Source organism: Camellia sinensis, chromosome 11, assembly GCF_055761805.1.
Source record: "Camellia sinensis isolate YWXY chromosome 11, ASM5576180v1, whole genome shotgun sequence".
NCBI lineage: Eukaryota > Viridiplantae > Streptophyta > Magnoliopsida > Ericales > Theaceae > Camellia > Camellia sinensis.
The window spans coordinates 115,435,236-115,459,104 of NC_138971.1; the positions used below are offsets into that span (position 1 = coordinate 115,435,236).

General features: G+C 30.3%; 1 pseudogene; it reads right to left on the reverse strand.

Annotated features, from left to right (window-relative positions):
- Nucleotides 1-9,896: 9,896 nt before the first annotated feature.
- LOC145802087 (protein JINGUBANG-like) lies at nucleotides 9,897-10,944 on the reverse strand (annotated as a pseudogene).
- Between the last annotated feature and the right edge of the window lie 12,925 nt (nucleotides 10,945-23,869).

Here is a 23,869-nt window from a genome sequence, read left to right on the forward strand (position 1 = left end):
GTATGGGGGTCAAATTAAAAAACGTGTAATAGTTTAGGAGAAAAAATGATATTTCCTCTAATAGTTATTATTTACTTCATTGGCGATTCTTGTAGGTAGACATTATAATTTCAAGATGAGCTATTCTCCATATTTTTATCTCTGCATATCTCTCCAGATTCCTATTGTGGCTCGCTACTCAATTACAAATAGATAATCCGAACCGTCTATTTCATAAGCCTTATAGGTTATTCATGCAAAAAATTAGTTTTATTAGACAATTATAAACACATGAACAAATCGCATTTTGTTTTATAAGATAAATGACGAATTGATTGTAAATTTAAATTATCCATATATAAAACAAAATGCGATTTATTCCTGTGTTTATAGTTGTAAAGCTGATTTTTTGTATTGATAACCTTTATTGCGAGGTGTATAAAGTAAATGATTCGAATCATTTGTGTGTATCTAGATTGAAATCCACAAGAATAGTATAAAAGAATATGGAGAGAAGAAGTATAAAAGGGTATTTATTTCAATACCGTCATTGATTAATGATTCATCTACACAATTTTTTTTCCCGAATCCTCCCAAATAAGACTCTTACTATAAGAGTTTGGTTTCGTACCGGTAAGAGTCTCACTCGGGAGGATTTGAAGGAAAAAAATTGTATAGATGAATCATTGTCAAGGCCGGTTTGAGCATAAGACAAGTAAAGCTTGTGCTTTAAACCTCAAAATTTGGAAAGACCTCAAAATTTTGGAGTTTTTTTTCAAGGGCCCTAAATTTTGTCACTATTAGTTATTAGGGTAAATTATGTAAATAGTCCCTGTAGTTTACACGATATGTCAATTTAGCCCCTATAATTTTAATTTGCTCGATTTTACCCCTTAATTTAACGGATTGTGTCATTTTAGTCCAATAAATAATAATTGTTAAATTAATTTAATAGAAGGTCAAATAATGTGTTAATTTGGTCCATGTACTTTACACGATAGGTCAATTTGGTCCCTGTTGTTATAATTTTTTCAATTTTGACAAGGACCAAATTGACACATTGTGAAAAATATAGGGACCAAATAGACACATTGTTTGACTTTCCGTTAAATTAACTTAACAACCGTTATTTATTGGACTAAAATGACACAATTCGTTAAATTAAAAAGAAAAATTAAACAAATTAAAATAACAATAACTAAATTGACATATCATATAAACTATAAAAACTATTTACATAATTTTCCTACTTGTTAGTAGTCTAAAAAACTAATCTTAACCTCATCTTAACTACTGCAGAAATCTAATATTGATGGAGAAAAGAGTGCTGGCTATACATATATATTTTTAATATTTAAAAAATAAAATTTTTATTAGTTTTACAAATATAGCATCTAGTTTTTCAAATGTTACGTGCTTATATATATTTTTTTATGTTACGTGTTTTTTATTTTTTATGAATTTTACTTTTAAATTTTTTTAATTATATCGCTTTAGGCTCCAAAATCTTTTGAGTCCGCCTGATAATTGTTGATCTTTATTTTATGGGAAAATTATTGGTTGATTGAAGGGCACCACGTGATCACACTCTTACCAATTACAATTTATCATGTCCTTTTATGTTGAGAAGTTATTGGTAGATCTTTGAGCACCACCACGTGATACTCCAATGATGTTATGATCGGTGGAGGAGGCAGTGTCCATAAATTTATATTGGGTGATTGAGGAACATAATAAATTATGATTGGTGTGGGACACGGTGCCATGGCACCTCAAAACCAACTAATAATTTTTTTCTTATATTTTTTAATCATTTAATATAAATTCATAAATTTTATCTATTTTATCAATTAGAATATCGTTGAGGCACCATACCGCGGTGCTCCAAAACCAACCACTAACTTTCTCATTTTATGATCATAGTACCAATGATATGGAGCAATAATTAACTTATGCCAGAGCATGTAAAGAGTACTCAATATTTTCTAATTATTATTCCATATTATTGATGAGTTTAAAATTTAATCGCTTTAACATTTAATTCTGTCACATTGTTTGATGGGAATTTAAAAATCATATTTTAAATATTTTTATCATCTTTCTTTTAAAAATAAGACATTAAGGCCCCGTTTGTTTTAGGCTATACGGAGGGTATTAGGATTAGTAATACCAGGCCATGTTTGATTCACAATACTAATAGTGAGGTATTAATAATCCTATCAAATTAGTGTGGTATTAACTATCCCACCCCTACCCCATTACTAATTATCCTACAAATTTGTTGGATTAATTATCCATTGGATTAATAGTCCTAAACCAAATGTCAAAACAAACATAGGATGGTTGGGCCCACGGATTAATAATCCTAATCCCATACTTTAATCCTTCCAATCAAACATGCCCCCAAGGTATTACTAATGCCCTTGTTTGTTTGCAGAGATAGCCTTGGGACTATTAGTTCATTGGTATTACTAATACCCTTGGGAGGGGGATTGGTAAGGAGGAGGTAGAGATGGTATTAGAAAATAGTGAGGGGATTAGAAATTTTTTTATTTTTTATATATTGGGATTTTTTTTAAATATAATGTTTAATTTTTTATATTTTTTTATTTGTTTTATTATTTTATATAAAAATAATTTAACAATTCCTCATTATTAATCCTCTCACTATCAATCCCCTCACTATTAATCCCCTCACTAACAATCCCCTCACTATTAATCCCCTCACTATCAATCCCTTCCATTCTATCTCTCAAAACAAACGGGGCCTAAGGGTCTATTTGGGAAGATGATTTGTGACTAAAATAGTCACAAAAAACAAAATAGGCTATTTTAGCTACAACAAACAAAACATCACATCTAACCCATAATCATTACATTCTTCTCTAAAAAAAAAATCAAAAAAATCAAAAAGCCAAAAAATCCTTTCCAAATCAAACTTTTTAACCCAAGCTAAAATAGCTAAAAAATCCAAAAAAATTAAAAAGCAAATCTACTTCCCAAACCAACCCTAAAGTCATGTTTCTAATCCCCATAAGTGGTAGAATTTGAGTGATAGTGAGGTTAGACCTGTGAAAATATATTTGGTTGGAAAAATTTACGAGTGGATTATTAGTCCAATTGGATTGACAATCCTCTTATACAACTAGATTAATAAAGCTGGAGTATGTATAAGATTAAAAAAATAGTGAGGGACTTAAGTATTATTTTATTATTTTTATTTTCTTTTTAACCCAAGTGCAATCTGTTATTTTGAAAAAAAAAATTATATTTGTTTTAATTTTTTTTAATATGGAAATATATATTTTTTTATTTTATATAAAAATAATTTAATAATCCTATCACTAATCATCACTCTTATTATCATCAAAATAAACACACTTTTATTTAATCTCCTCACTAACAATTTTCACATTAATAATTTTTTTACTAACCATACCCTCAGTAATAATCTCATCTAACTTAATATACGAAACAAACGTGAAAGTATTTTGAGATAATACAAATGAAATGAAGAGGAATGTTAGAAATATTAAATAAATTATTAAATATTTTATATAATATTTATATAGGTGTTAAATTTATGTGAGTGTTGTGTAAAATATTTGATAAATCCTTTTAAAGTCTATGATATTTTATTTAAAGAATTTTGTTGAATAATTTATTCTTAATTCTCAATGCTCAGAAATGAAAAATAACATCGGTTATTTAGAAAGATCGTTAAAAACCATCTTTTAACTTTTAATTTATTTTGAATCACATTATTTCTCTATTTTTTTTTATATATATTTTTTAAAAAAAATCAAAATTTCAACTTCAAACCATCTTCCTAAAACAAGTCACACACCCCTACATGTGCAAGTGGAAAGACTAGCAGCAAAGATTTCCCACCAAAATAAGTCTAATTATATGTAGTAATAACATACAAATAAAAAAGAAAAAAATATTGAAAAAGTAGAAAGTAAAAAAAAAGTACAAATTCATAAAAGTATAATACTTATATGCATAAATCTAATGCATAAATCACTATATTTTCATGAATTTAAAATTACTTTTCTACTTTCTATTTCTTTTATACTCTCCCCTGCAAAAAAATTGTACAAAATGAGATGATAATTTTTTTTTTCCCTTCATTTCAAATCAAATGTCCTATTAGTAAAAAAATATTACTGTTACATCATTTTTGTATGAAAATTTTAACATAAATTACATTGACTTCCTTTGAGATTTAGAAAAAACACAAGTAGTCTCATAATTTTAGCATAATACACAGATCTCCTTTTTGTAAGGCTAAAAGATCAAAATTAATGTAAATAGTGTTAAAACACAAGGTAATAATATATATATATATATATATATATATATATATATATATATATTAGAATAAAAGATATTATAATATTATTTTTTCATTCATATAATTAATGAATTATTCATAAAAAAGGCTAAATACTATTAAAAAGATGGTAAAGTACATTTTATCCCTTTTATATTTGGCTATTTTTTCACTTTGGTTCAAGTTTCGAGTTTTTTTTTTTTTTTTTTTCAATTTACTCAAAAAGTTAACTTATATCTAAAAATTAAACAGAAAATGACACATTAATGACCACATGGCATAAAAATATTTCATTATATATGATTTACACATCTTACACAAACTCAAATTCTAAAATAATAATATAGCTTTTATGCAGTAGCTAACGTGATATTTTCTATTTAATTTTGAATATAAATTAATTTTAAGAGTAAATCGAAAAAACATAAAACATAATATGCCAAAGTTTGAAAAAGAAAAAAAGGCAAATTTCACTTTGCCTCCTTTATGTTTGGTTATTTTCTCACTTTGGCCTTTAAAGTTTATTTTTTTCTTACTTTAGCCTTTCATGTTTCAAATTTTACCCACTTTATTTCTATAGTTAATTTATGTTAAAAATTAGACAGAAAATGATACATTGACAGTCACGTAATACAAAAATATTTTATTATATATAATTCAAACTTTTAACATAAAATTAAACTCCAATGTAATAATATATTTTTTATGTTATGTGACAATTATTGTGATATTTTCCGTATAATTTTTAACAGAAATTAATCTTAAGAGTAAAGTAAAAAAAAGTGGGTAAAAAAAAACTTTAGGAACCAAAATGAAAAAGTGATATAATATAAAAGGGGCAAAGTTTAATTTACCTTAAAAAAACTTCAAGTGTTAAATTGGAAACTTGACCAATTATAAAGGGTCAAGATGTAATTTAATCATAAATTAAAATTTTAAGATAGCACAATATAATAATATAAAAATTATAAGAATTATTTTATTTTTTCTAAATCTTATTCAAATGGTTCTTTGTAAAGCATTTTGTGAAAACAAAAACCAAAAAAAAAAAATTTTGGTGCTGCAGAGGAAGAAGGACCAAACAAACAAACAAATGGAACCCAAAGTTGGTAGGGGACCAGAGTCCTTGCAGAAGTTTGCCATATTCAGCATATTTGGACCCCACATTTCCCCTCAGAGTACAGTAGTCTTCACTTCACACCACAACTCTCTGATTGTCATCATCAATCACCTCCCTCTCTCCCTGGGCCCACTTCTGGTGTGGGGACCACAAAGGATACTACAGGTTGGTTCCTCATTCATTGAGCCGGCGGCGGACCACATGACAAAACAATGCTGAGGGAGGTCGTCCATTGCTTCCCCCTTCCTCTGGTTCCTCCACGTGTTTTCATTTTATTGGCTTGGATTTTAATCCTGCTTTTCACATTGGTCCCCTGCTTTTTGTGGTCCAACCGACGAGGGCCTGCCGCGTGTCATTTGAGACTCCATTGCCTCCGGAGCAAAAATTGAGGGCGATAATTTTAAAATTTTAAAAAGATACTAGGGATACGAGAAAGAGTGACATTTATATGTGATGTGATGTGTTTATTTATATATATATATATATATTTTTTTTTGTTATATTATTAGAGTTATTTTTAAAGAATGGTTTGAAATGGTTTAAATAAGCATATTTTTTGACTTTTTATGAAATATGAATTGAGTTTGAAGTGATGTGGTAGAGAGTGATATAACTTATAAAAAAGATGATACGAATTAAATAGAATAATGACTTTTTAATTTTTTTAAATCATGACAAATAAGACCTAAAGTTTCACAATTAGAATCCTCTATCATTATTGTTGCCTTCGCAACTGGAAAAGTTATTAATTCGTCCAGATAACGCCACGTAGTTGTCTATATATCTATATTAAATAAGTGTCGAACACATGTGATGCGCGTACAAACTCGTTTAGAATTGTAATATGAATTTCATATTATTTTTTCTAATAATATATATAAAATTATATGAATAATCATGTATAATGTAACATTTGATATTAATGTATTTAATAAATAAAATATATGTGCATTGAAAGATGTACAAATCTTTAAAAGAAATACAATATTTACTAATATTAACTAAAAAAATTGTACAACTATATCAACCAAATTAACAGTATTACAGGAAGTATGATTAATAGTATTACACAAAAAATATATAAATAAAAATTTAAGACGCTCATTTTATATGTATTTTTTTAAGAGCAATTAATTTTATTTTAAATAACATAGAAAATTAAGTAAACAAACCAACCAATCAACCAAATTTTTAAAAGCTGAATTTGTACACCAAAAAACAAACAAAAACTTACAAAAATAAAATAGGAGTAAGCCCTAAAAATTTTTAAAAACTGAATTATGGGTTTTATGGTTGCTAAGTCTACCTACCATCTGTCAATTAACAATCACAATATTTACTACTCTAAAAGTGCTCAAAAAATCATAATTTTCCCAAACATGGGTAGGACGGTTGGTTTACTTAATTAACTTATCCTCTCGAATAATGCCAGATAATTATGAACTTCATACTTGGGCCAAAAAAAAAAAGAAGCGAAAAAATACCAAACAGAGAAATTCATCTCACAAATACATGATTAATCAATGTATTCTTCGTGCACTGCATCATCTAACTACTGTCTTAGAGATCTCACCCAACATAAATTTTTTATGTTAAAAAAAAGAGTAATTTTTGGATATAGAAATGTTGCAGACTAAAAGTATAAACTCTAGACATTTAGAACACTCATAAAGAAAAATAAACAATAACATTGAAACATATTTAATATATATAAAGAAAACTAACAATTTAAAAATAAAATCAAAGCAATTAAATGCACTTGTATACAAAACATACCAAATAGACATAGCAGAAAGAGCCTCCGTTTGGGAAGTGGGTTGGCTTTTTGGTTTTTTGGCTTTTTTGGCTATTTTAGCATGGGCTAAAAAGCTTGGTTTGGGAAGGGCTTTTTGACTTTTTGGCTTTTTTGACTTTTTTTGTGAGAGAAGAATGCAATGATTATGGGTTGGATGTGATGTTTTGTTTGTTATGGCTAAAATAGCCTATTTTATTTTTTGTGGCTAAAATAGCCAAAAAAGCCTGAAAAAGCCCTTGCCAAACGGAGGCACAATAAATAAATAATCTCCATGTTTGCTTCTAGTTTTTTGAAAATACTTTTCAAAAAATTCTACTTTCTTGTTTTCTGTATTTTTCTATTTTTACTAATTTTTTTTAATATTTTAAGCAATTTTTTTAATTTTTAGACACACCTAACATAAATAGATTTGAAAAGTATAATTTTTGTGAAAAAATCTTTAAAAAATTTACTAAATACCAAAAATAAAAAAAAAATGAAAATTTAGTATATTTTTCATATTTTTGTGTATTTATTAATTTTTTAAAATATTTTTTTCACAAATATTTTAGTTTTTAGATACATCTAAGTAAGGTGCATCTTAAAAAGTAAAAAAAAAATGCTTAAAATTTTAAAAATATTCACTAAAAACGAAAAAAAAATATGAAAAATAGAAAACTCATAGAAAATTAAAACCAAACACACTGAATAATTTTACGAAATTTTCTTGGCATTGTTTCAACATTAGTCGGGGTGGACTATGAATATGAACAACCTTGCTTGAAAGTATACATCAATTAACTATCACTTTAAGGCACTAGCAACTTTCTTTGAATTTTGGCCAGACATGGATGTTTAAATTTTCATGAGATTTGGCCAAACTTTCATGAATTTTGGCCAAACAGAGAAATCCATCTCACAACCAATATGTTATTTATGCACTGCATCACGTAATTGCTGTCATAGAGACCTCACACAACAAGATTTTTTTTGGTTAAAAAACAGAGTAGCTTTTGGATATAGAAATGCTAGAGAATAAGAAATTCACTATAAAAAGAAAAATATATATAGCATACACATTATTACTCAAAAGACAATTTAAGATATGGGTGAATTAAGTTTTTACAAATAAAAATAATAATACTCCAATAAAAATTATGACTAGTATAGTAGATAAATATAATTAATGAAATAAAAATAATTAAAACAAGCGTTCTAATAACTATGTCAGCTAATGATTTTAGTACAGTGAAAATGTGAAATATAGCTATGACAATTTAAATAAAATAAAGAGATAAGGGAGAGAGAGGCAAATAAATTTATAGTGGTTTGGTTTCAACTCGGCCTACACTCACTTCTCAAGCTTTACTTGAGATTTTTCACTATACTCTAGCTTCACAGGGAGCTAACAACCTTTTCAGAGATGGAGCAATCCTCTACAGATTTTACACAGACTTTCTAAGTCAAGAACACTGAGTGTACTACACTCTTACAAGGTTGAAAAGAATGTGTTTTTGCTTTCATAGAAAGTTACAAGAATTATCTCTCAAAGATAGATATAAAAATGAAGCTCTAGTTTTTCTGTAAACCTCATACAAGAAAGATGGGCTTAAAGCTTTACATCTCAGTGTATAATTTCTAAAAGACGATGTAAACAAAAATTGAATAACACTTCTCAGAGAAATTTTCAGAGAATAGATGTGAGTGATTATAGATCAAAGAATATTTTTTGATTTTTTTGTTACTTGTTTACATTAGAGGCTTTGGTATAGATAATGAAACTTATAGCCGTTTATAGCCGTTATATTCATTTGAATATCTTCTACTCCATCATTACTAATTTGAATATCTTCCATTTGAATCTTTTAGCCTGGTGTTGTACTGGGTTGTTTGAACCTCTGATTTAATCAAATATTAAATACATTCTAACAATATTTAGGATAAAAGTTTTAGGTAAGAAATAATGGGACAAAATAAATTTTGATTATATTTTTCTCTTTCAAATAAATTAAAACATAAAATCATCAAAATAAATGTTGATTCTATTTTACTCTTTCAAATAAATCATCAAAATAAATTTTGATTCTATTTTTCTCTTCTAAATAAATTAAATAAATCATCAAAATAAATAAGTCTAACACACATTCATACCAAAGATAACTTACTAAATAGAAACAAACAACAATGAAGATGTTGGGAACTTTTCAGTGAATAGCAAAATGAAAAACACACACATTCATACAAAAAGAACTTACCAAATAGAAATATATAACCAATCACATATGGAAGAGAACTTTTCATCATTTCGTAAAACAAATGCAAAATGTAGTGAAGATGTTCAAAACTGTTCAGTGAAGATGTTCTAATTGCTTTAGAATTGCACAATAATAAGGAGACGTGGAGAGTATAGAGGGGGAAAGTGGAATTGATTATTTTAATTTATCATTTTACTCTTAATTAAAATTGATGTAAGTGTAAAAAGTTAAGGTTATTTTAGAAAAAATTGGGAAAATTTTCTAAGAAATGACATCAGGACTCTAAAATTGTTATTCCCTTTTTAATAATAGAATAGATAATTAAAAAATATAAAAAGACATAATAATTTGTGATTCACGTTCTTAAACCAACCAATAATTATTCCCCCGACTGACATAGAAGAAGGCCACGTAACTCATCATCATGAGTGCGGATCCTCTAGAGTAACCCTCTAGAGTGATCTCCTAAAGTGGATGATCGGACGGTTCAGAATACTCCTTACCAAAACGACGTCGTTTTGGTGAGGAATTTCAAAAAAAAAAAAAAAAAAAAAAAAAAAAAAACAAATTTAGGATTTCAAACTTCCCCCATATTCCGTCACCGTTCAATGCCAGAGCATTCACCGCCGATTTATGCTTCTCTAAACTCGCTATCAATTCGTACTTTCTCTCTCCAGACGCTCGTCCCCAAACTTTAATCCGGCGGTCGGTGGAGGCGGTGTAAATCGTGCCGTTGATCGCCACCGCGACGGCGTTAATGGCGTCGTCGTGAGCTTTAATGGATTGTACGCATCGAAGATCGGAGACTCTCCAAATCTTCAAACACTTGTCCTACGAAACCGAACACATCAAATTCAAACCGTCGATAACTTCGAGTCCAGAAACCGTGTCGTGGTGTTCGATCCAGAGCCGCTTCCTGTGACGGCGAACCTTCACGTAGTTCGCCGGAAAAGCGAATCAGAGTAAGCGATCGTTGACGGTGGGGAGAGTGGCGACGAGTCTGTGATTCTTATTATTGTTTGTTAATTTCCAGATTCGGATCTTACAGTTCTGGTGTGCGGTGAAGACTCTAGGCGGTGGTAGTGGTAGTGGGAGGCGAGGGAGAGGGTTAGGGTTTCGGGGGAGAGTTTTTGGAGGGAAGGAACAGAAGGGAGGGTTTGGAGAGAGAGGTTGTTTTGGAGACTGCTGCTGCTGTAGCTGGTGTCATGGGAGGTGGATGATGAGCTTCCAGGGATGTCTGAGCCGCTACTTGTGTCGGAGAATAGAGGTTTTGGTGGTGGTGGTGGTGGTGGTGTGGGATCGTAGGAGGTGGCGGAGGAGCATGTTGATAGCCATGATCGGAACTTCATGTCGCCGGCGAGAGAGAGAGAGAGAGAGAGAGTTGATAGATAAACAAAGAGGATACAAATGGAGGAATGAGAACAAAGCTAAACGACGTCGTAGAGAGTTGATAGATAAACGACGTCGTTTTGTGAGGAGTATTCTGAGCCGTCCGATCATCCACTTTAGGAGATCACTCTAGAGGGTTACTCTAGAGGATCCGCACGCCATCATCATTGTGTTCATTTTTTAAAACAAATTTATTAACCCACATAAAAAATAAAATTATAATTAAAGAAAATTATTAAAAATCTAAGATAATGAAGTTATAAGGTATTATATTCAATAAATATTTTTTTATCGATAAGAGATCCATCATTTATAAAATAATTTTGTGAAAAGTCCTTTTGCTGATTTTGGAGGACATTTTATTTTTTATTTTATCCATTAATTTATCTGTTGACTTTTCATTGACTATCTATTTGTTCAATTTTTTTTTTCTATCTGTTTAAATTTTTTTAACCTATTTGTTGAATTTTTTTCTTATTTGTTGAATTTTTATAATCTATTTTTTTTATTTGTTCAAATTTACATACAATTTTCAAACTTTCTCTTCTATTTGTTTCTCCATCCACTTTTCTTTTCTTTCTCTATCTATTTCTTTCTCCATCTCTCTTTTCTCTCTATCTGTTGAAAAAATCTCTATTCAATTTGGACAGATCAAAGCCTTTTATCTGTACAAGGTTTAGCTGCAAAAATAGGGTTTGCATAAATCAAATCTTATATATGTATCTTATTTATTTCATTATCATAACAAGCTAGATAAAAAAATTCCTATCTGTCTCTCTCTCTCTCTCTCTATATATATATATATACGTGTGTGTATTTTTATGATCTGTTCAAATTTCAAATTCACACAAAGATCTTTATCTGTTTTTTTTGTTTTATCTGTTCATCAACAACAATCATTAGCTACAAAAATATATATATATATATATATATATATGAAATTCACAGATTCAGATTTACACGTCTCACATCTCAAATATTCAACAACTTAAATTTGAGCTAAATGATACAATACAATAAATACATATTTATACATTTATAGTAGTATGTATACAAGTATAGAAGAAATGAAACAAAGAACCGAGAGAGAGAGAGAGAGAGAGAGAGAGAGATGGGATTAATGGATTTTAATAGCACTACCCTCACAAGAATTGATCTGAGTTACCAAGGAGTGAGAAATTGACGATGTTACTGACCACACCTTACAAGAATTAGGTGTGTCTTGCTCAATCTCGAGATTTGAGAACCTTAGGCTTGACACTTTGGTTCACCGGAAAGGGTCCCTCTAGAGTTAGAAGAATAGTCGGGAATCCATCGTGATACATTATCGTCGTCGGCACCACCAACATAGTAGTGGTTATGAACGACAAGATCAAGAACTCCCCCACATGCATCGCCGACATTCCGACTCAACCTTTCCCCCTCTACTCCTAAATTATATGCTCCTCTCTCTCTATATTGTGGGAGTTGCGTAATTGTGGGCCAAATTAAGCCAAAGCCCATTTAAAATAGACTAAATGAGCCAAGCCCACCGCATTGCGTCTTTGCCGAATAAATATCCGATTGAGCTTGATGAAAATGTCGTGAAGCGCGGAATAGTGGGTACCTGTGCTGAATAGAAGAGCCAAATATGTTGGTTGAGTCAGCATAGACCCATTGAGTATGACCAGAATGTCTCTTTCGAGGAAGTATGGTATGAAGATGGGCACTGACAGGATGATGATGATTGATGGAGTGGGAATCAAGAAAAGTGACTCTATAAAAGGAGGAGAGAGGCTAAAGAAAAATGTATGTGCTAAGAACCTTAAACCACAAGAAATTAGTAGAAAAGACCAACCCTCGTACAGAAACTAACTAGACCATCGGAGTGCTAATTCCGACACTACGGTTCGGAGCTTTATTCTTATTTCAAGTCGTCGCTGTGAAGATTATTCAAAGGGCTCATTTGGACAAAAAGAGTATTCCATATTCATCACTCCCTCCCCCCTCCTGCTCCCCCCCACACACATATATATATGTGTGTGTGTGTGTGTGTGTAATTATATAATGAGAATCATAAAGATGGGAGATCAAAAATGAAGAAGAAAAGAAGAGAAAAGAATAAAGTAGAAGATCGCTAGGGTTTTAGATCTGCCACTGTAAATAGACTTGGCTGTTAGACCGGAGTGCCTTGGGGACGAATAGAATGGTAGGATACTCTAATCGTGGACTGTCATCGTCGTTCTCTCTTTGGGAGATCCACATCTTTCATTAACATCGGAACTCTAACAGGTTATAGAGAGAGAAGAGGGAGAGAATGAGAGAGAGAAACAAAAAGAAGAGAGGGAGAGGGCTGAGACGACACCGGAGATGAGTAGGAATGACAACTGAAATATATATATATATATATATATATACTTGGGTAGTTTGGTCATTTTACACGAGTTTGTACTTATGGACAAAGTGTTTCAGCCTCCGGACCTACGAACAAAGAAAATTCAAATTTAGATTTATCGCCCGAGCGCCCTTATAATTATTACCAAATAATTATAAGAGAATTAAACTTTATATGATTCTTTTTTTTGACAAATTAAATATTAATATATATTATATCACTGTGAGTTAAAGTAAGGGTAAATTACAAAAAAAAAAAAAAAAATCAAACTTTGAGCCTTGTCATAAAATAAATTTTTAATTTTATCAATTTAAACCCAAATTTTGATTTGTTTTCTGTTACCCAAAAAACAACCTAAGAGGGAGGTTGTGACGACCCTCACCACTAATTAGTGCTAATCTATGATTAAGCACGTTAAGTGACTGATTGACTGAAATTCTGACCGATTGATTGAGTGTATTAGCTTGAATGCATGTCTATTTGTTTGACTGCTAATGATCTGTTCATGTTTTATGTTTTAAACTGCAAATTGAAGGCCTTATCGGCAGCCGAATCCGGAACTGATTAATGTTTTGTATTAATTAGAATTAATGTGATTTTATGGTAAATTTAGTTGAAATTTGATTTGGTATGATTAAATTGGATTAAATAAGCTAAATTACATTAGTTGGACTTATCTACCATTTTGCCACTTAATGGGCCACTACCTAAGACAATGTTGAAGCTTTATTACACTTGATCACACATCACTCTTCAGCCATATTGAGGCCATTTCGAGAGAGAGAGACTGAGAATAGGGAGAATTGGTTTCAACTAGGAGATTACTTGGAGAATTAGAAGATTTGAAGGAACTTGCAAAATTTGAGCTTCTATACCTTGAAATGGAGACTTGAGGTAGGAGACTCACCCTTTTAATTGTGAGTTTGCGTTGTTCTTGCATGATTCATGGTAAGGTTAGTGATTTAAGGCAGGGATTAGCTTAATATGTTGAATTGAGTAGGAATTCATGCATGCATGTATACATTGTTGGTTTTTGAGGTTGATTTCATGGAAATCCTCACATGCATGTCCATATTATAGCTTTGGTCCATGACTTCAACATGTTTTTGGAAGGATTGACTCATTTGTTCTTGTATTAGAAGCTTTGAAGTTGATTAAAGTCATGCATGTTGCATGTACATCATGTTTTTGAAGTTTTGTTTGGAAATTGGTTCAATTGAACTACGTTTGGGCTTTGATTTTGCAAATTGATCTTTGAAACATGTCATATTATGAGTTTTAAAGTATTTTCCAGAAAATTAGCCCAAAATGATCGAATTTGATGCTTTAAATGTTGAGTTTCATGCTTGGAGACAAATCTGGAAATTCCAGATTTTGGATCCACGCTCGAGCGTATACTTTGAGTTCATGCAGTCCGCTCGAGCGGGGAAAGTAACGCTTGAGCGTGAAATGCGTATATCCAGTACTTTGCATGTGTTTACAGTCCACTCGAGCGAGGGAATGCACGCTCGAGTGAGGACTTGTGTCTCACGCTCGAGCAGGGGTCGAGCGCCCGTCGAGCGTGAATTTCATGCATCCAGTACTTTTACCTGAGTTTGCAGTCCGCTCGAGCGAAGAAAGTCACGCTCGAGCAGAGCTCCTTTATTTGAATATCCGCTTGAGCGTAGAAAGCCACGCTCGAGCGAGACCCTTATTTTCTGAAAATTTTGAAAAGTGTTTTAAAGTACATCTTTGCATCCTCATTTCATTCTAAGCATTCCTAGGCCTAGTTTAAGGCATCTTAATGAGGATAATGCTATAGAACCACACCAAGTCAAGATAGAGACTAAGTTATTGTTTCCCAAACGTGCAACTTAGTGTGTGTTCATCCTGTGACTGTGTAGGATTGGTATCCGATGACGCTCACTAGCCTATTTGTAGCCCAGAACTCTGTGAGTAACAATGTTATAAAGATATATTCAATCATGAATATTTTCTGAATGATCAACTGTACTGCTTTCTGAAATGATATTTCTTACTGAATAAATGTTTATCATATTTGTAAACTGTATATGTGGCATCCATAGCAATTTACTGTTACTGCACTGTTACTGCTATTATCATAGAAATCTCTGTCGATTCCCATGTTAGAACCACTACTGTTTACTGTTATGATGGCCATCAACCGACTGTTCGGTCTATTAAGACCTACTGTACTGTTTGCTATCGGATGTACCATATATAACTGCTATGGTTTCTAAATGACTGATATGACTGCTTATTGACTGAAAGGACATTCATTCTTAAGCTCTTTACATAACTGTTATTCACTGGGCTTTAGCTCACTGTTCATATATATATATATATGTAGGTGTCCAGGCACCGGATCGGAGCTAGGAGCGTTGGGTTAAACTCCCTTTTTGTCAAGCCAACCATTGTGCCTTACTTCGAGGTTCCAAGTGCGTCAAGCCAAGGCTGCTTCGGGGTGTTTAGATTACCCATTTCTGTCTCTGTTTTGTATAGACTGTATGTGATTGGCACTGTATTGTTATGGTAGGGACTTGGTCCCCAACTTGAATGTCTGTATATGATGTGTGTATGTACATACTGTTTTGCTTATGAATGTGAATATGCTCAGAAAAGTCTTTTTGCATACAGACCGTCACAGCTCATTGGACATCTTTTATTACTGTTTTGGCTTCCGCCAGCCCCTGTACTCTGTATTACTGTCTTTACTGTTAAGCAGGACTTTGGTAATCACGAATTACTGGCCGGTTACGGTGCTAAACCCATAGGGGCTGGTTTGGGTCGTGACAGAGGTGAATTAGGTTTCTACAAATTAAAAAATAATAATTCCCTAATAAAAACGTACTAACTAATATAGTAGAAATTGATCAGGCAAAACTTAACACAATAAGTTAAATGGCAGTGGATTAAGCTAACACAGTGAATGGAAACAAATATATCAATTAGCTAGAATAATAGAGTAAAGAGATAAGAGAGAAAAATGCAAACACGATTTATAGTGGTTCTTCTTCAACCAAGCCTACATTCATTCCTTAAGTTTCACTTGAGATTTTTCACTATTTTCTAGCTTTATAGGGGTGCTAGCAGCCTCATGTACATGGAGCAATCTTCTACAGATTTTCTAACTTCACAGAGGTGCTAGTAACCTCATACACATGGAGCAATCATCCACAAATTTTCTTTACTTTTACAGGCTTGCTAGTGGCCTTTTACAAGATTAGAAATGTGTGTTTTTGCTTTTAAAGAAAGATACAAAAATATCTTACACAGATATAATGTTGAAGCTCAGAAGATATATCAGTAAACTTCTCAAAGGTGTATATACTTAAGGCTTAGGTTCGGTGTTTGTTTTCTAAAAAAATTGAATAAAACAAGAATGGAGAATACTTTAGATAACTCTAAGGATGAGTTTGAGATTAATGATAGAATCAAAGAAATTTTCTTAGCTCAAGTCTTTCTGATTTTTTTAATAACCTCTCACGGTTAGATAAACTTAAGGCTAAAAGCTCAATGTTTGATTTTCTGAAGGATGAATGTAATACTCAGATGAATATCACTTCAGGAACTCAGAGAAGATGAAATATGTGAGTGATGAATGATATGAAAATGTTTTGCTTGTTGTCTCTGTACGCTCTTTCTTCAGCGGGAGCACTTCTATTTATTTAAAGAGAAATTCATTGACCATTGTCCGTTACATGTGCTGAGAAGAATGAGTGAAATTTTTGCTAAATCTACTCTACTCAACTTTGTATTTCCCATACATGATTAGATGTTGAAAAATGGGTCTGATTATTGACAAGTATTCAAAAGAGCCGTTGCAGCATAGAGTGATTGTCCACCCGGATGTTCCAGATGAAGATTTGTTTTTGGTCACTCGGTCGCCCTCCCGGATGTCCGGTCAAGTGTCGTTCGCGATTGTTAAGCATACTACTAGTCTGACAACCGGAGCGAAATTGGACTGAGCTGGAGTGAAACGGGTTGATTTTGGCCTAGCCGGTCGTCCCCCCGAACATCCACCTAGTTTATTTTCAGTCTCCTTTGTTTTGGCTATTTTTGCTGCTGCTGCTTGCTGTTGTTATGAGACTTCTTTAACACTTGTTTAAGCTTCTTTTTGGCCTTAAAAAACATGGTTAAACACTAAAAGAATCATAAATTATAATGATTTAATCAAACAATAAGTTTTCAATTATAATCCATTAATACAAAATCAAAACAATGTTTTTGCTTGCTGCTTGGTTCTTGCTTGTTTGAGCTGAAATTTTGGCCTCTAAAAAATATAAATAAGACAAAATGAGGATGAATTATGATGTTAAATTAATTATAAGATTTTAGACAATTTAACTCTTCAATGAAATCAAAACATAAATCAAAACAAAATCATCAAAATCAATATGCCTTTGTTTGGGATGTGGATTGGCTTTTTGATTTTTTGGCTTGGGATAGACTTTTTAACTTTTTTGACTTTTGTGAGAGAAAAATGAAATAGTTATGGGTTAGATGTGACATTTTGTCTTATTTGGCTAAAATAGCCTATTTTGTCTTATATGGCTATTTTAACCCAAGTGATCTTCCTAAACGGACCATGTCTAACATTTTCATTTTAAACCATTCACCTATTTTTGTTAAGTAAAGTTGATAAAAAAATATTTTCATTATTAAACTCAATGTAGGTATATATAAAATGTCTAAAATATCTTTTTTTATTGAGTTTAATGACTAAAATAAATTTTTTTGGGGTCAATTTTACTTAGGGATGGTAATCTGAACCCGGCCTAATGGTGATCCAACCCCGAATTGAGCGGTTATTCCCCGAAAATACCCCCACGGGCCGGGGATGGTATTCAAAAATAAATCCCCAATGATGTTCGGGCCGGGGACGGAGATACATGTCCCAGCCCTAGATTGGGACTGAGACCGGGACCGGCCCAGCCCGGACCTCCGCCCTGTTTAGCCCTGATGCAAAATTACCATTATCCCTAGTTTATAAATATATATATATATATATATATATATATATATGTGTGTGTGTGTGTGTGTGTGTGTGTGTGAGCGCGCTTAGGTTTGGTTCACTTCACACACCCACACTATGTTGGCTGCTGATGCTGCTCTCTCTCTCTCACCACTTAGGGTTTCACCTCCCTCTCTCTCTCTCACACAATGACGGCAGCCGCTCCTCCCTCACTGCTGCTGCTTTCGCCTTTCTCTCTTTCCCACACACGATGGCTGTCGTTCTTTCCTCACAGTCGCTGCTTTCGCCTTCCTCTCTCTCTCTCTTTCATACACGACACCGACGACTGTCACTCCTCCCTCACCACTGCTCGTGAATAGATCGTGACCGTTGTTATCGATCACCGATCTGAATAGATCGTGAACCGTGAAGCTCTCTTCCTCTATATATATATATATATATATCGATGTATGTATCATTTTATTGATCTGTTCAAATTTGTTCAGATTTTTATTTTTTCTTATTTTACACATAATGATTTCGTTGTTGATGGTTGATGTTGTTGTTGTTGATGAAGAAGAAACAGAGGATCAAATACTTAGGTCAGGGATTTTTCGGGGTTGGGGAAACTCGATCCTCGTTAGGGAGCGGGGATGGAGGGGTGAATGGGTTCCCCGCCGAGGATCTGGGGTAGGGACGGAGATATTTTTACCTTCGAGGATCGGGGACGGGGAGTGTGATCTCCGTTGCCATTCCTAGTTTTACCTATAGAAAATAGGCAAATGGTTTATATTGAAAAGAAATCAAAATTTTAATGGTTAATTTGACAAAATTAAAAATTCGGGATTTAATCTGTTATGAGGGTCAAACCAGTGTTTTTTTTTTTTTTTTTTGTAATTTACTGTAAATTAAAAGAGACTTTTTGAATGTTTTAAACATTTTACTATCAATATATTATGAAAATTTATATGATTTATTTCTTTAAATATTATTTTTCAATTTAAAATCTCAACTAATTAGCATAATTAAGTCCTTATTCATAATTTTCTTAAGTCATCTTTATTCCATCTAATTTTATTTAGAATTGAATGAAAGCTGTAAGTAAAAATTTATTTTTGTTATAATTTATTTCAATGGAAAAATTTGAGTAAAAGTTTACAAGTGACAATGATTGACATGTTACTTTAAAGTACTCTTTTAAAATTTGAGAAAAAACAAAGTTACCTTTGATTTGAATAAAACTCCTTTAATATGAGTTTACCTAAAAAGAGGTGGTGCTTTCGAGAGATTCTAAGTAATTTGAAGTTTTGTGAGAAGTAAAATGTAAGGATTTGTTTGTTTGGACGGATTAGATAAGGAGAGATTGTAATTTATTTGACTGTTAGTTTTTGGATATATTGTTTTCGGATTATTTGGTTGGATTGGATTTGTATCCTATATTTATTTAGTCATAAGATTCTGGATTGGATTATTTTTTGTGAATCCAATATTTGGTTAAACGGACTGGATAAGGATAAATGTTCAAAAGACTATTTTACCCTTGTAATTTATAATTTTTATTTAATATATAATTTTAAATTTGTAATCTATAATTTATAATTTATAATTTAACAACACTAAAAAAATTTAATTTATAAGGCCATTATTTTTAATTTATTATTTTCAATTAAATTAAATTAAATTTATAATTTATAATTTATATTTTTTATTTAATATATAATTTTAAATTAACGACAATAAAAAATAATTTTATTTAATATATAAATTAAATTTTCAACAACACTAAAACAATTTAATTTATAAGGCCATAATTTATAATTTATTATTTTTAAATAAATTTAATTTATAATTTATATTTTTTATTTAATATATAATTTTAAATTAACAACACTAAAAAAATAATTTAATTTAATATGTAAATTTAATTTTTTAACAACACTAAAAAAATTTAATTTATAAGGCAATAATTTATAATTTATTATTTTTAATTAAATTTAATTTATAATTTATAATTTAAATTTTTTATTTAATATATAATTTTAAATTAACAGCACTAAAAAAATAATTTATAAATGTTCAAAAGATTATTTTACTATTTTCTAATTGTTTGCTACGTAATAGTATGGGGTAAAATGGACATTTCAGAGCCTAATCCTATAGGATACCAATCCCATGGAAACAATCCCACCCCCCCATGGAACAGGATAGTTCCACAAATATAGAACTAATAGTCCAGAGCAAAAAAAATGAAACAAACAATGGACTAATCTCACACCCTAATCCTTCAAAACAAACACACCCTAAAAATTACATGGGTAATTATTCAGTAATTTTAGAATATAGATATATGATATTTTATAGTATTATAATTGATGAAAAAGATAGGTATATGAGGTATTGTATCGAACGATTAAGGAATATTGATTAAGAGTACAAACACCCAATACTACGACAATAGACTATAATTTCCCGAGGTACATAAGTCCGTACCCAATGGTTTATTGGATAAATTATCATTGTTGGAGTGCATTTAAATACCCACATAAAATTTCTATCTATACCGACATAGTAGCAAAAATGGCTTTGTTCACATATTGATAAAATATAATACGACGAAATTGGTATTTATATAGGAGCTTGATTAAATGGGTTAATCACGTCAAATTCGTATGACATGAGGTTGTCACTGACGGTTGAAAATAAATAAATAAAGAAATAAATAAAATCTGCAATGCAAAGAAAGTAGTTGTATTTGTCAAACTAACCTATAATTCATGGTTATGTAATGCATAAGTGAGTCACCAATCTATAAAAAGGAAAAGAAAAGGTGAGATCCACCCTAACATAACAGTAAAAAGCTAATAATCAATAATAAAAGTATAAAAGCCATTGACTTTTTGTTCATTTATGTTTATCTAATATTAAGGTTTTCAGGTTTTTTTTTTTTGATTATTTTAATTATAAAAAATAAAATAAATTATTTTAGTCACGACAAACAAAATAACACATTCAACTCATAATCATTATACTCTTTTTTCACAAAAAAGGTCAAAAAAATCAAAAAGTCAAAAAGTCCTTCTTAAACCAAGTTTTTTAACCCAGACTAAAATAGCCAAAAAAATTAAAAAGCTAAAAAACCAACCCACTTCCGAAACGAAAGTTTTAAGCAAAATTTAAAACGTGAAATCTTATATGAATTGTTATTTTCACTATTTTTGGTTTTGTTTGTATTTCACATTTTAACTTCTTCTTCTTGTTTGTTTTGTTTTGTTTTTTTATTTTTATAATATAATTTGAATTATGAATATCAATAAGTGAATTAGCATGTGAATAATACCATCTAAAAAAATAAAAATAGCAATTTGCAATCTAGTTCAACCTTTCATCACAATGTGGAAACCCGCCCCAAAATTGTCATTCATTACAAGATATAGGTTGATGCTAAAATGGTAATATTAAAATTAAATTTTAACAAATTATACTGTTAAAATGTTATAATTTGATATTCTATTTGATTATAACAATTTCTTTATTAATTTTTATTTAAAATTCCAAATAAAAACTCTATTGGTGAATCCATCGTGAGAGTGATAAAAAAAAAACTTTTAGCTAAATTTTGATAAATGTCAAACTTATATCAAAATCAAACTTTATGCTAAATTTCATATAAGATTTGATAATGTTACAATTTTAGAAGATTGATGTGCTTAGGAATTACTAAAAAAAAGTCCTTTTTTTTTTGGGTTAGTACAAACATTGAATTTTTTTGATATTTTTTTTTTATTATTTCTTAACTCTTTATTTTATTTTTAACTTATTTCTTTGCATGATTGAATGCATAAATTACTTGTACCTTTATTATTTTGTAATTATTTTTTCACTCTCAACTTTTTTGATATTCTCCTTTTTTTAAATATACATGCACTTTTATTTATAGTTATAAGAAAAATTGATGGAACTGAATTGACCGATCAAAATAACATCAATTTTTTTGTCCATATTTCATAATGTATGGTCTCTTTTTTGTTTTAAATTTTTTTACACTGATGCAAATCAAACTGACCAAATATTATATTTAAATACTTTTATATTAAATTTTTGTGTGTAAGAAAATTTTCAATTTCATAAAAAAAGTGACAAATATGATACACTTTTGTGATAAAAATTAAAGAGGGAGATATATACTTTCCTACTTTTTGTTCATTTATTTTCAATGCAAAATTTTACAAGCTTTATAAAATCATTTCAAACCTCATGTAAATATTTCTTCTATATCAAGCTGAAAAAATATAAAAAAAAATGGAACCATAGTATATGGTCAGTGTCAATTCCTCCAACGATAAAAATTGAAAGATTCAATTCTGTGCTAATTTTTTTTTTAACACTGACTAAACAAACCATTTACCCCATACTTTTTAATGTAATTGGGTATTATTTGAGAAGTTGACTATTTGACTTTCTAATTATTTTAGCTTGGCTAAAATAATTGTGTTTAGAAAGATAGTTGATTTTTTCTACAGTTGATTTGATAGTTATGAGAGAAAAAATGAAATGATTATGGATTGGATGTGACATTTTACCTTATTGATTATTTTAATCTATTTTTCCTTTATTAACTATTTTAGTCAAAAAAAAAAAAACTAAATAAATAACTTGCCAAACAGTGCCAGAATATGTGGGTTGAGCTTGATTGTGTGTAATAGGCGCAATCAAGCTGGTTGGCACCCTTGGTTTTTGGATTTTGTTTGGTTGGGCCGATTTAGGATTGCAAACGAATAGAACCAACAGAATCAAGCTCAGCTTAGTAAGAATTCGTCCGAACTCAGTTTGTTAAATTTTTTTACGTTTGATCTTGAGCTCAAACTCATTAAATTTTAAATAAACAAACTCAAACATACTAAAACTCGGCTAATAAGCCCGGCTCGTTAGCTAACTCATTTAACATTTATTGTTTATATATTAAATAATATAAAAATATGTATAAAAAATAAGATAAATATGTTATTTATATATTGAAAAAATATAAATGTGATTAATAGTTAACTATAGATAACATATTTATATAATAGTGGTGGTAGATATTATTATTTTTGTAAAATATTAACTTTTTTTTAAGTATGTTTATATATATTGTATATATAATTGTAGAATTAAAGTTTTAATTGTAATTTTAGTTTCATATGCAAGCATGAATTTATAATTTTTTTGATTCGTTAAGCCTCGTGAATAGACTCGAACTCGAGTCAAGCCTAAACCAACTCGGATTGAGTTTGGTTCATTAAATTTTTATTGAACTTGGGCTTGAGCTCAAGTTCGAACTCGTTAAAATCTTAATAAACAAGTTCAAACATGTTAAAACTCGGTTCGACTTGTTTACAGCCCTAAGCTAATTGGCCTATATTCTTTTTGGCCGATTTTTTCCCCTACATATGGTTAACTTTTAAAAATTTGACCCTATTAATAATTTTATAAAAAAAAGAAATCATAAATGACATAAAAACAACTTGGAATAATAATGGCCTAAATATTTTTACGATAACCAAAAATTTGCATGTATATGTAATATTTTAATATTTTGTAGTATATATTTTGAATTTTCCATTGTTGGAATTGTTTGTTATATCTATTATTTGTAAGCTTTTAAATTATTAGTCAAGTCCAAGTCAATACTAAATTTAAAAATATGTT